General features: G+C 37.9%; 1 protein-coding gene across 1 annotated transcript in view; it reads right to left on the reverse strand.

Annotated features, from left to right (window-relative positions):
• LOC149206019 (glutathione S-transferase zeta class-like) overlaps positions 1–12,304 on the reverse strand; it is a 301,939-nt gene that overhangs the window by 97,204 nt on the left and 192,431 nt on the right. The window lies entirely within an intron of this gene.

Genomic DNA, 12,304 nt, shown 5'->3' on the forward strand with positions numbered 1-12,304 from the left:
GATTCCAAAGAAGCTACCATTTCAGTAGTGACTTCATCAAGGCAACTTTGACAACATCCCACACCATGCCCAGGAATTCTGGCTAGGTGGTATTTCAGCCTGTTTATGCCTGCATGCATTGTGGCATTGCAATAATTGCACTTGATATTGTGGTCATTACCGGGAATGATTCGTTGACCATGTGCCCATGCCGAATCACGAGACTATCTGAAACCCTTTGGTGGCATGGTAACAAAATCTAGAAGAAAAATAAATAAATTTTATTTTATTTTTTGTTTTGAATTTTTTTTTTAATTTGCAAATTTTTTTGGTTGTGTGGCTAAGTTTCTTAGCCACACAACGACCCTGTGTGGCTGAGAAACTCAGCCACACAACCAAAAAAATTTGCAAATTAAAAAAAAAATTCAAAAAAAATAAAATTGAATTTATTTATTTTTCTTCTAGATTTCGTTACCATGCCACCAAAGGGTTTCAGATAGTCTCGTGATTCGGCATGTGCACATGTTCAAAGAATCATTCCCGGTAATGACCAGAGTATAAAGTGCAATTATTGCATTGCCACAATGCATGCAGGCATAAACAGGCTGAAATACCACCTAGCCAGAATTCCTGGGCATGGCGTGGGATGTTGTCAAAGTTGCCTTGATGAAGTCACTACTGAAATGGTAGCTTCTTTGGAATCCATTAAAAAAGAAAGTTCTAAGAGGGCAAGAAGGAAGGGTGAGATTGTTGGGATAGGTACCAAAACCTCCTCACTACCATATCTGCCTCCTTCCTCTTCTTATCATTGAAACTGTCCAAGGTTGGTTGAGATCCTGGAGTTGTACGAGGACTGAAGAAAGAAGAGGTTATACTCTTGTTTGCCATAACAGTTGAAGAGGAGTTACCAATACCTGGACTTTGAAACTGTGTTTCACTCTGAGATGAAGATCTACCTATCCCAACAATCTCATCCTTCCTTCTTGTCCTCTTAGAACTTGCTTTTTTAATGGATTCCAAAGAAGCTACCATTTTAGTAATGACTTCATCAAGGCAACTTTGACAACATCCCACGCCATGCCCAGGAATTCTGGCTAGGTGGTATTTCAGCCTGTTTATGCCTGCATGCATTGTGGCATTGCAATAATTGCACTTTATATTGTGGTCATTACCGGGAATGATTCGTTGACCATGTGCACATACCGAATCATGAGACTATCTGAAACCCTTTGGTGGCATGGTAACAAAATCGAGAAGAAAAATAAATAAATTTAATTTATTTTTTTTGTTTTGAATTTTTTTTTTTAATTTGCAAATTTTTTTGGTTGTGTGGCTGAGTTTCTTAGCCACACAACGACCCTGTGTGGCTGAGAAACTCATCCACAGGCATTCCCAATCAAAAAAAAATTGCACACATAAAAAAAAATACATGGAAAACATTAGGTTCATGAAGCCTACCTGAAGCTTAGTCTGATCCGATGAAGCCTCCTTTAGCCTCCTCCAATTGCTCCTTCAGGCTCCTTTAGTTTCACTCTCAAGTTTCAACACTCACACAAATTAGCCAAACATTCAAATGACAAGTGAATGAGAAATAGAAGGGAGAGAGGTGCTTATAAAGTTTTTTTTGCCTCCAGTTTCTCTTTTCCTCCACCTCATTTCCAAAAAAAAGAAAAAATAGAAAAAAAAATCGAATTTTTGGACAGTTTGGGGGTTTCGCTGCTCGAAGGGTCTTATAGGAGTCCGGTGAAAGTCTTATAGGCTACCCGCAGGTTTAATGCGGGTAGTCGGGTCTTGTACAAAACCCACCGAGTAAGGGTAAAGAACGCAGGTTTAATGAAGGTCACCCATCCTCCCTTCTGACCCGTTCTTACCCGTGGGTAACCGTGGGTTTAATAAGAGTGGTGCTTCACTGGGTAGGATCATGATGCATAAGATATAGCAGTGAATACCCCCTTTTAAGGTAGGGTGGTTTATTGCCGACCAAGGGTTGGGACAATCATGAGTTCCTATATGATGAAGGAGGTTCATAGAACCTGTAGGAACTGGGTGATGGCCATGATGATGGGGTATAGCTCATGTATTTGCTTTTACCCACGTGCTAAATGTGTTTGTCCCGACTATCTTTTTGCATTTTGTGGTACATTTTCCTGTTGAATGTGGCCAAATATGCTTTTATCTTTCTTTTTAGCTGCATCAACCTCTGGGGCATAATTCCAAGCTTGACCCAAAGTGTGGGCAAGGGGAAGGGGCGAGCTAAACCTATGTGGACCTAGGGGAGGAATGTGGACCCAAGTGGGAGAAATGATGATGGGGTAATAATGAGTGGAAAGAGGGTAATATAGGCGGATACGAGAGTGGGACCACACAACCAAAATCGGGGTTTCCCATGAAATACCATCCCTAAAGCCATGTGGTCAGTAAAAGAGATCCCATGGGACTATAATATAAGGTTAATCTCCAAAAGGGGTCTAGGGGACAAGGGCACAGACCGAACCCATTCTTTCCGCCGAATCCCCCCATTAATCCATGCCCATAAGTGTCCATGATAAGCAAACTATAATACTCAATTACCAAATGACAAGTCATTCCTTTAGTTTTGGGAGGCCCACCTTCAAACATACAATCATGGCAGATGGGCGAAGGGCCACATGGTTGGCTCAGGTGGTGGAGAAATGGCACAAGAAGCTAGCTAGTGGCTACAAGGTGCTAGTAGCTACCGTCTGAGGACCATCTTGGAGAAAAAAATTATCCTAGGGATATCACCCATAAAATGGTGGGTAACAAATACCATGAGTCATCCGAATACCACGGGTCACCTTTTCCTTTATTAAATAAAGTGACTTTTTGATATTCTTTTTCAATGTTACATTTATCATTATCAACAATTTATTGCTGAGGGTCCAAAATTTAAATTATTGGCAATATCAGGGAAAATATCAGAAATTATTGGGAAACTTTAAAAAATACAAAAATAATCATTTTTTTTTCAAATTTTTAACCTATAAAACAACATCAACATCAAAAAAACTCATTTCTACATAAATATGAAAATAAATCGATATATAAGATGTCAAGTGATACATCAAATATCTATATTGAAATATGATATTTGTCCTAAGTGATAAGATCTAATAGAATGATACAAAATCATATCAAAACAAGAATTAATATATATCTCATGAGATGAATTGTGGCAATGAAAACAACGAATTTCCCCTTGTTTGATTGATGGAAAATGGTCACATCATCCTCAACAATGTTATCACAACTAGACCAAAAGATTGGTCAACGAAACAATACATAAAATATTCAAATTTTGAAAAGAACATATAATTCATGTGCATCCATATGAATCCAAATTATTATACACAAATATGCAGAATTTCTCATGTGTATAGTAAGTGTGCATATAACCAAAATATCACTAAGTGAAATCCATCTCTAAATCAAAATAGATCAATAGAGATTGAGAGGCTTTAAATGGCCCCAAAATCCAAAGAAAATCATGCCAATACAAGTAGTTACTATTGATTTTTGGCAGCATCGGATGTGCTCTAGCTTTGAAACTTGGAGGAGAGGCTAAGGCACATGAGATATCCAAGAACCAGAAATCGTTTTGGGAAATTCCATCTAGATGATGAGTTATTAAAATAATTAATATTTTAATGGGTTCCTAAGTCTAAACTTAGGAAAATAAAAATATTAATGGGTATTAATAAAGATAAGGATGAGAAGCTTCTAAGAGACGAGGATCAAGTTTGTTTTAATCTTAGCCGTTGATTAGGGACTTAATCTCGGTTGTTGATTCATCAACAGGAAAAGTATAAGAGAAGACTTGAGGGTCATTTGGAGACACACTGGCAGATACTCAGTATCTCAAGGAAATTCGATTCTCAAGGAAGAGGAGATTGATTTCAGAGGGAGTTGCAGGGTGGAGGAAGAGGAGGGCTTCAGCAGCAGGTAGTGATCGAGGAGGAGGTGACACAGGGGCAGTGGAAGACAGCGCAGAAAGAGAGACACAGTCCAGAGGAGAGACACAGAGCCTACGCAGGCTGACGCAGAGGGACGCAGAGCCACGCTGGGTCAGTTAGAGTGACACAGAAATCCTGAGATTCCTCCTGTGATTAGAGGCTCATTCTCTTGTGCATGTATTTTTTATCTGGGTAATTGTGTGATAACTGCAGTAGAATTTATTTTAATATTTGTTGAAGGAATCTTGTATATAACTTATTGAGAATAATAAGTAGGTGAAATAAATCAGTTGCTACAGTGATAGTATTTCAGTTTAGAAATTTTCACAGCTACATAACATCAAAATCATTGCTTATATTGGGATCCTACTCATCAAGATCACCCACTAATTAAAATAAGATAGAAAAAAATTAACATCCTAATCATTGATTTTGCTTGTGAAGTGTAAATTTTTACTAGGGTCATGAAGGAGGAGCTCAAGAGTCAATGCCACCAACACCAAGGTAGATAGAGGGCTTGGTGATATTGATTAAATGTTAGTTTCATGCCCGAGTATGTCACAAAATCCAGTAGAAACATTGCAATCCTGCCAATCTTGAAATCCTAAAAACTGTTAAGTCTACTAGATTTTGAGTGGGATTTAAAATTCTACTTTCTCCATATGAAATCCAATGAGGTAGAAACCACTCTCAAACATACTGAGTCAATTAATGGTAATATTAAAAATTTAAGTAAAAGGATGAAAATGAAGGATAAAGGAAAATGTCAGTTTTACTTTAAGAATTTAATATTATCATTAACTTCTAGGATATGTATCTCATGATATGAATATTGGGAATTGAAAAAAATAGATTTCCCCTTGTTTGCTTGATGGCCACGCAATTCAACTCCCTAACTTAATTTTAAAAAATTAGGGTTAAAAGAAAAAAATTGGCAATAATTTGCAACTGACAGAAAACAGGGCGATAATTTCAAAATTATCGTGATAATTACCTAAATTATCGAGATAAATTCAAAAAAAGGAAAATTATCACAATAATTTAAGGCGATAATATTGGCAAGGGGTAGTTTGGCGATAATATCGCCAAATTCCAATATTATCGCAATATGTGCAACAATGTTCTTTTTCCTTAGCCACCTTAATTAATTAATTCCTCCCATGAGATTCCCCAATTTATTTCCATCTGTAGCCTATGGGAACAACTAGGCTACTGAGATGGTCTCTGCTACCATGTTCAGGAAAAAGGGACATTACAAATGGACATGGTAGTAGGAGCATAATTGTTTATGCAATTAGAAACCTATGCCATAGATCTCTAAGAACAATTCATGGAATTCAAATAAAAAGGAAATAAATACATGTTATATGGTTCAAAAAGCCAAAACAAATTGTGAAAAGAACTTACAAATCCCATGCTTCTACCACAGATGAGTCTACCAAATATTCACAAACAAATCAAAAATCAAGGTGAAATTCCATAGCGAATAAAAAAAATAAAATAAAAAATCTAGGATTGCTTCCAGGAAAAAGAATTTTTCGAAGGGGAAGCCAATGTAAGAGATCTAAAGGTCTAAAATATGATAAATAATAATAAAATGAAGATACAATATATAATAACAATAATAAAATAATGAAAAGATATAACTTTTAGTGAAAAGGCACCTGTTAGTAATATTTATACAAGGCCCCTCATTCTCAATTTATCATCTTATTCATTCACTTTATACATCAAATATTTGTCTCTGAACATTAAGAAAATTAATAAAGCATGTGCGCTTCAACCCATAAACTATTCAAAGAAGGGTAGTTGTTTGGTCTACCCACACATGATAATTAGTCACATTCAATTAGGCAATAAACCATTTTGAGTCCATTGCGTTAAAAAAAAAAGGAAAAGTCTTCCCAAAGTCTTTAAAAAGTCACCTTGATAGACACAAAAAGGGAGAGGTACCAACGTCCTTTAGAAAACAAATCTTCAAAGATGGAGGAGATTCTGTTGGTTGTAAAAAAGGACTTTAAAACTGCGAAAATTTCATCTAACTCAAGAATTGGAAATTATTTTCTAATTGTTAATTTAATTTAACAATTTATCTATTGTTTGCTATGACAAATATCAAATAATTCACATAGTGATTTTCACAAATAAACTGTCGAAAAAAAATAGCTCTGGAAACTGAGAAAATCTAGCAATAGGTCACTTCAAATTCCCCTCCATCAGCTGCTCTGCTTTAGAAATTATATCTTCTGATCTCCACTCGATGTGTTCTCCAAGTGTCCATCGATGTCCTTCTTATAATCCTCTAGTTGAGAACCAACGACCCATATTAGATTCTAATCAATGGCTCAGATCATTTAGACTCGATCTCTGTCTTCTTCTAGAAGTTACACCCACAGTTTAGATTAATACCCATTAATTATTTTAAATTCCTAAGTTTAGACTTAGGGACCCATTAAAAATAACTAATTATTTTAATAAAACTTTCTCCGGGTGGAATTTCCCAAAATGATTTTGGGTATTGGAGAATGCATGTGTCTAAGCCTCCTTCTAAGATTTGAGACTTAGATCACATCGGATGCTACCAGAAATCAACATCTCTAGGAGTACATAGACAGGGCTTGTAGCACATCTTGTCCGCTTTTGCCTATTATAGTGAGAGGGGCAAGTTTCCTTAAACAGATCTGGTTGATTGACCAGATAAAGCATCATCAGTTGAGAAGGGACCCATATAAGCCCAGTAGACTTGTTCCTTACACAGGTGTCCATGCATTGGATTGGTGAGAGATCATGAGTTGGTACCCTATTGATGGGGTATCATTTTTAGTTTGAAGCATTGTACTATAGGAGCCCTTAGAGGTGAGGGATATTACATGCTTCAGTTGGCAACAGGATGTAGGTTGGCCACTCATCAGTATTTCAACACAACATCAGCATGATGAGATTGACCTTGGTTTATTCCATGGGTTGGATTGGAGAGAGGTGATGAGTTGGTATGCGGTGGATGGAGCCACATTCATGGTTGGAGTTATAGCATAGCAGGAGACATGGAGCCTTGAAACTTGTTCTTGATGGCATTGGATCCAGGGGGATTTGTTGATGACAGGTTTAGTCAAAGATTGGTTTGGGATCCAGACATTGAGGGGTTTGTTCATGGTGGGTTGATATAGAGGCAGAGCATCACCCAGTGGTTCGTATGGGATCCGGGCATTGGGTCCCAGTTGCGTTTGGCCACCAGATGAGTCCACAGATTTGGATTGCTTGAGGGAAAGAAATCTTGGGGCGAGAGGATTTGTAATGTTCCTTTTTTTGGTGTTCCTCATGACATGGTTAGGATGGACTTTCAGAGTCGGGGGTGGACAAGTCACAAGTGCAAGATGGTGTCATCAGCGGGCCCAAGGGATTTTGGAGGGGTTTTGAGGAGTTTCTATGAGGTTTGATGGCATTCACATGGTATATTCCATCATCTTCACAATTTGCCTTTTGTTTCGGTGCATTCCAACAACTTTCAAAAAACAGAGTTATTATTGGGCCTCACTCAATTAATTATGCTTATGGTGGCATTCTGGGAGGAATACTTGATAGAACACCTTAGTGTAATAGCTCGTTGGAACTAGAATGAGAAGATCTACAGGGTGTGATGGTTAGATATGAGTTTCAGTGACTTGAGGAGACATAGTGGATGATTTACCCTTTTCCGGCATTAAAAAGAATATTTTAATTAAAATAAAAAAGGGAAAAGTGCTCCATGATTAAAACAATAATAAAATAGGATGTTCTAGAGGGGTGCATCAGATCTATAAAAGAGGCCATTGGAGGACATCTTGGATTGCATATTACTTTTTGTATGATAGGTTGAGAACTCGATTCTCTACTTGATTGGTAGCCTCAAGCCAAAAACCCTCGGGTGTGCTAGTGGGTGTTGGATGAAAACCAAATACGCTTAAGGATATTTCACTCAGAAATATCACGGTACTTTAGTGGAGTTTGGAGAGAGCAGTTTTGTCGTAGCTAGTTTGAAGCAGTCTTCTCACTAAGCCATTTACATCATTGCCAGAGCCATTCATTAGTTGGGTCAGAGATATTTTTCTAGATTTTTCTCTGCTTTCTTAGCAAGCTCATGTTCCACTATTCCTTCATGTTGATGTACTCTCTTTAGTGGATTAATAAAATGGATCAGTGATTTTATTGGCACCTATTTGGGTATTGTTTGTTGGTTGTGTCTATTTACGTTTCTTTTGCTGTTCGAGTTTATTTCTGGAATCTACTGTTCAAATTTCCATTAGGGACATTACACAACTGGAGCGGTCAAGGGAGTCTCCAACAAGGGTGACTCCTATGTCACACTGGGTGTATCTATGTGCACCCCACAATCCTGTGTGCCCTCAACCTCATGCTCAACCTCCTCCTCAGGCTATTGATATCTAAAGCCAGATCTCCACCAACAATAGCACCCCCTGGTCTCAACCTCTAACTGTCCCTGTCCTGTCTACTCCTTTTGAGGAGATTCGGTGCCCTGATTCTCTCGACTTTCCCCACATAGTGTAGATGGCTGCACCCCCACGACCTGTGCAACTCTAGTGTCTCTGATGTAAGGATGAGGATGGATCTGGTTCGACACCTTCCTCAACTAGGCCAAGAATTCTTGCATACTAAATATTCCTTGAGCCATGGGCTGTCTATGGTTTAACCCATCACTGTGCATACATGCACAAATATTTCATGATCTAGTTGGCTACCCCACAGTTGGCCAAGATCATGGCTCTGATACCATTGTAATATTCCTAATAGGAAATTAACAATGAATAACAGAAAGACATGCTCATGAACAATACCCAAAAATGGAAAACATACATAAATAGAAAATACAAATATATTGGCACCAAAACTGGGTCTTTATATTAAAAATTGAGCTGAATAAGTACAATATAGTGAGGGAAAGAGGAACCTGGGTTTGCTACAACAATCAAGCAAGTCACTATGTTGAGAAAACACTGCCGAAGTGCTCAAATATCAGCCCAACTAAGCTTTGTGCAGACCCAGTAAATTTTTGCTCCTGCTGCTGGAAGGAAACGGTGATATCTACCACTCTTTCTCTCTAGACCACCTAAAATTGTAGTTGGCACCTCTCCACAATGTTCTCAACCAAACCCAGGAAGGAATATGCCCCAAACCAACCTCCCGGAAAACCCACAAAATGGTGCAATTACTGGCTAAATAATAAAACGCACTGCCGAACAAAATGGAGATTTCTGGCCAAGATACTACCCAGAAAATTATGAAAATTTAACCCCGGACTCCTCTCAACAAATCCCCAAAACCTAGGAAGGGATTTAGCTAATCCTGACCTTCCAAAATTGCCCTATTTTGGTGCTACACCCTCCTGAACAAAGATTGCATCCCCCAGTGATGAAATTTGCGAAAATCCTCCTTATTCCTCCTCAATCTGCTAAGGAAGTGTTTTAGGAAATTTCCCTTATAGTAAGAGAGGCATTCTACCACAAATTTCGCCAGTCGAGAGCTAAGCCCTACACCACACAAATTTGTCTAGTGTCCCCCCTGCGTAGACCCTGAAAAGAGAAATATGCCTTGCCCAAAAGCTGTAATCTCCAGCCTCCAAATTCTCCACAAGGCTTAGTCTTTACCTGGAGCAGCTTCACTAAATTTATCCCACCGAAAACACCCGTGGGAGCCAACTGAAAAGAGATACGATTTTCCTACTGCGTCCTCCTTGGAGTATGAATTGGCTGAAAGAAACCTACTAAAATGGGCTCCAAACTCCTCAAATATCCTCACCCAAGTAGCAATAGATTACCTCCCTAGGGTGGCACTCATGGTCCATCGCAGAGGAGGGTGAGATTTTCCCTTGGAAACCTCTGGTGCTAAACAAAATTGACTCAATTGAACAACTTGAGAAACAATGTGGAAATGTCAAATTATCAAAATGTGTTCCATGCTGCCTTCAACCCTCTATTTATAATTGTTGCCTCACCTTTCCTTGTCGGTCCCTTAGCCAAATATTTTTACCTCCTTCCCACAAAATCGATTTTTCCTCCAAGGGGTGCGTATTCCTTGAGGGGTGGCCCCCACATTCCATTAAGGTTGAAAATTTCAATTTCTCCTAAGTCCCATGTACCAAAAATGTCTCCAATGCTCAGATTACAAAATTGTGCTATGTTTAGCACTGCCCCAATAAGCTTCGTTATGTCAAATTTTATCTATTGCAGCAATTGGAAATTATTATTCTAACTGTAAATTTAATTATTCATTTTATTTGCTATGACAAATAATGAATAAAATCACAACTGAAATTTTCACCATAAAAATACTATAGAAAATAAAATATTAGAAACTAAGAAATTCTAGCACACACACAAGAATTTTGACATCGTTAATTTTTGGACAATTGTCCCCGGAAAAACTCAATGAGGGAAAGTTGGTGCAACAGATGAGGGTTTTATTATTATTCTTCGACATCAATTGTGAATACAAAAATTTAGACACTCAACTGACAATAGAATATGAGGAAAATACTGGCAAAATTATTGTGAGAATTTTTTCTCACCCCACAGCTAATTTTTTCCCCTGAAGTCACCTTCCTAGCCTCACGCTGAACCTCCTGCATCACCCTCTGCGCAGTGCTTGTGCAGATCTTGTAGGGATTTCGGCTTTCCTTCCTTTACCTCTTCCTGGAACTGAAAAACTTCTTCCTGGAATGTTGCTACCCTCCTCTACCACCTGATACTCACCATCTAACTCTATCTTCTCTGTTGAATCACTGCCACTGAGAAAATCAAATTCCCTGGGCAACTGCATGTTTGCATTGGTGTGTTCTCCATCTACCCATCAACTTCTTATAATCCTCTATTGGAGTACCAACGGGCAAGATTAGAACATAATTGATGACCCAAATTAATACTCCGTTGATCCGTGTGAGTTTCTAGATGATTCTGACCTTATCTTAATTAATATTGATTAATTAACCATATTCCCTAAGTTTAGACTTAGGAAATATTTAAAAATTAACTAATAATCTAATCGAGATACTTCTAGGTGGAATTTCCAGAAACGATTTCTGGGTTTTGGAGATCTCATGTATTCTAGCCTCTACACCAAATTCTGTGTTTAGAACATATGTGATGCTACAAAAAATAACTCGTTAATCCTATTAAATGAAAAATCAAAATTGACGATATTACAGTTTTCGAAATGATTGTAAAATGCCTCTTGTTTCAAAGATTTGTAATATTTATGAGCATAAAATATATTTCTAGTTGCGGGTCCCTATTATGGGTGTATACTTTGGCCACTGTGTGGATTTGTATAAACAAACTTTAAAAACTAAACCTACAGCAGACACACTTCAAACTGTTTGACAAAATACTCCACTAAAAATTACACAAACTCAGAAAATACAGTGAGAACACTGAGTCATTTCCATTAGGAAGATTACAATTTGTGGGCCAAGGATGCAAGTAGTTGGATTCCATGGGGACCGTAGAGTTGTGCACAAAGGCTACGTGCAATTGACAAGCAAGCTTTTATAGCACTCTAAATAATCATACATGAAGACAACCTTTGCAAAACAAGTTTGGATTGGCAAGGATTCGTTTGGAAGGACTCGAAATAGTCTTATGAGAAACCTTTTTTTGATTATTGGGCCTGAGCATTATGGGAGGACCAGCCAGATTTTTTCTCTTGTAGTTGAATTTGATAAATGGTGGACAGTTCAAAATCATGAAGCCAGATTTGTCCAGAATTTCAAGGCATCTAGAAAACACATTTATCATTCAAAGCTAGAGTCCCTACATGAATAGTCTTCAATAATAGCCTAGCAGTTAAGGGCAGGTTCATTGCACAGGTTTTAGAGACAAGGCAGAAACAACCAAGCATCTTTTGTGAGGCTGCAAGGAAGCCTGATCTTTAGGGGACTAGGTTATGCCAATATACCACACAGTTCATTGACCCCTACAGTGGAAAGGGGTCATGTTTGGGGACTAGAGTATGATTAGGCCGGCAGGAAGAGGCACATGGCATGCTATATATCTCCTTTTTTTAACAAAAATAAATTGACAAGCTACTTTCAATGGAGAAGCTATACCACTTCACCTAGGAAAAATTGCTGAATTTAAATTCGAGTTAACAATTCATTTTGCAACTAAGATAGGGATTTATAGAGAAGACATTGATTTGCTTGAAGTTGAAGTCAAAGCAAACATGTTTTGCTTCTTGCTTATATAGGGAAAGAAAATATGAATTCCTATACCTTGGAGGGAAATATAAGTTTGTATGATGTATTTTCTGTCATGCATCAATGAAATATAAGGTGCATTATATCAGAAAAATTGACATATTTA

This window comes from Pinus tabuliformis, chromosome 1_2 (genome assembly GCF_031772625.1).
Source record: "Pinus tabuliformis cultivar Carrire ecotype Pingquan chromosome 1_2, CPIR1, whole genome shotgun sequence".
Lineage (NCBI taxonomy): Eukaryota > Viridiplantae > Streptophyta > Pinopsida > Pinales > Pinaceae > Pinus > Pinus tabuliformis.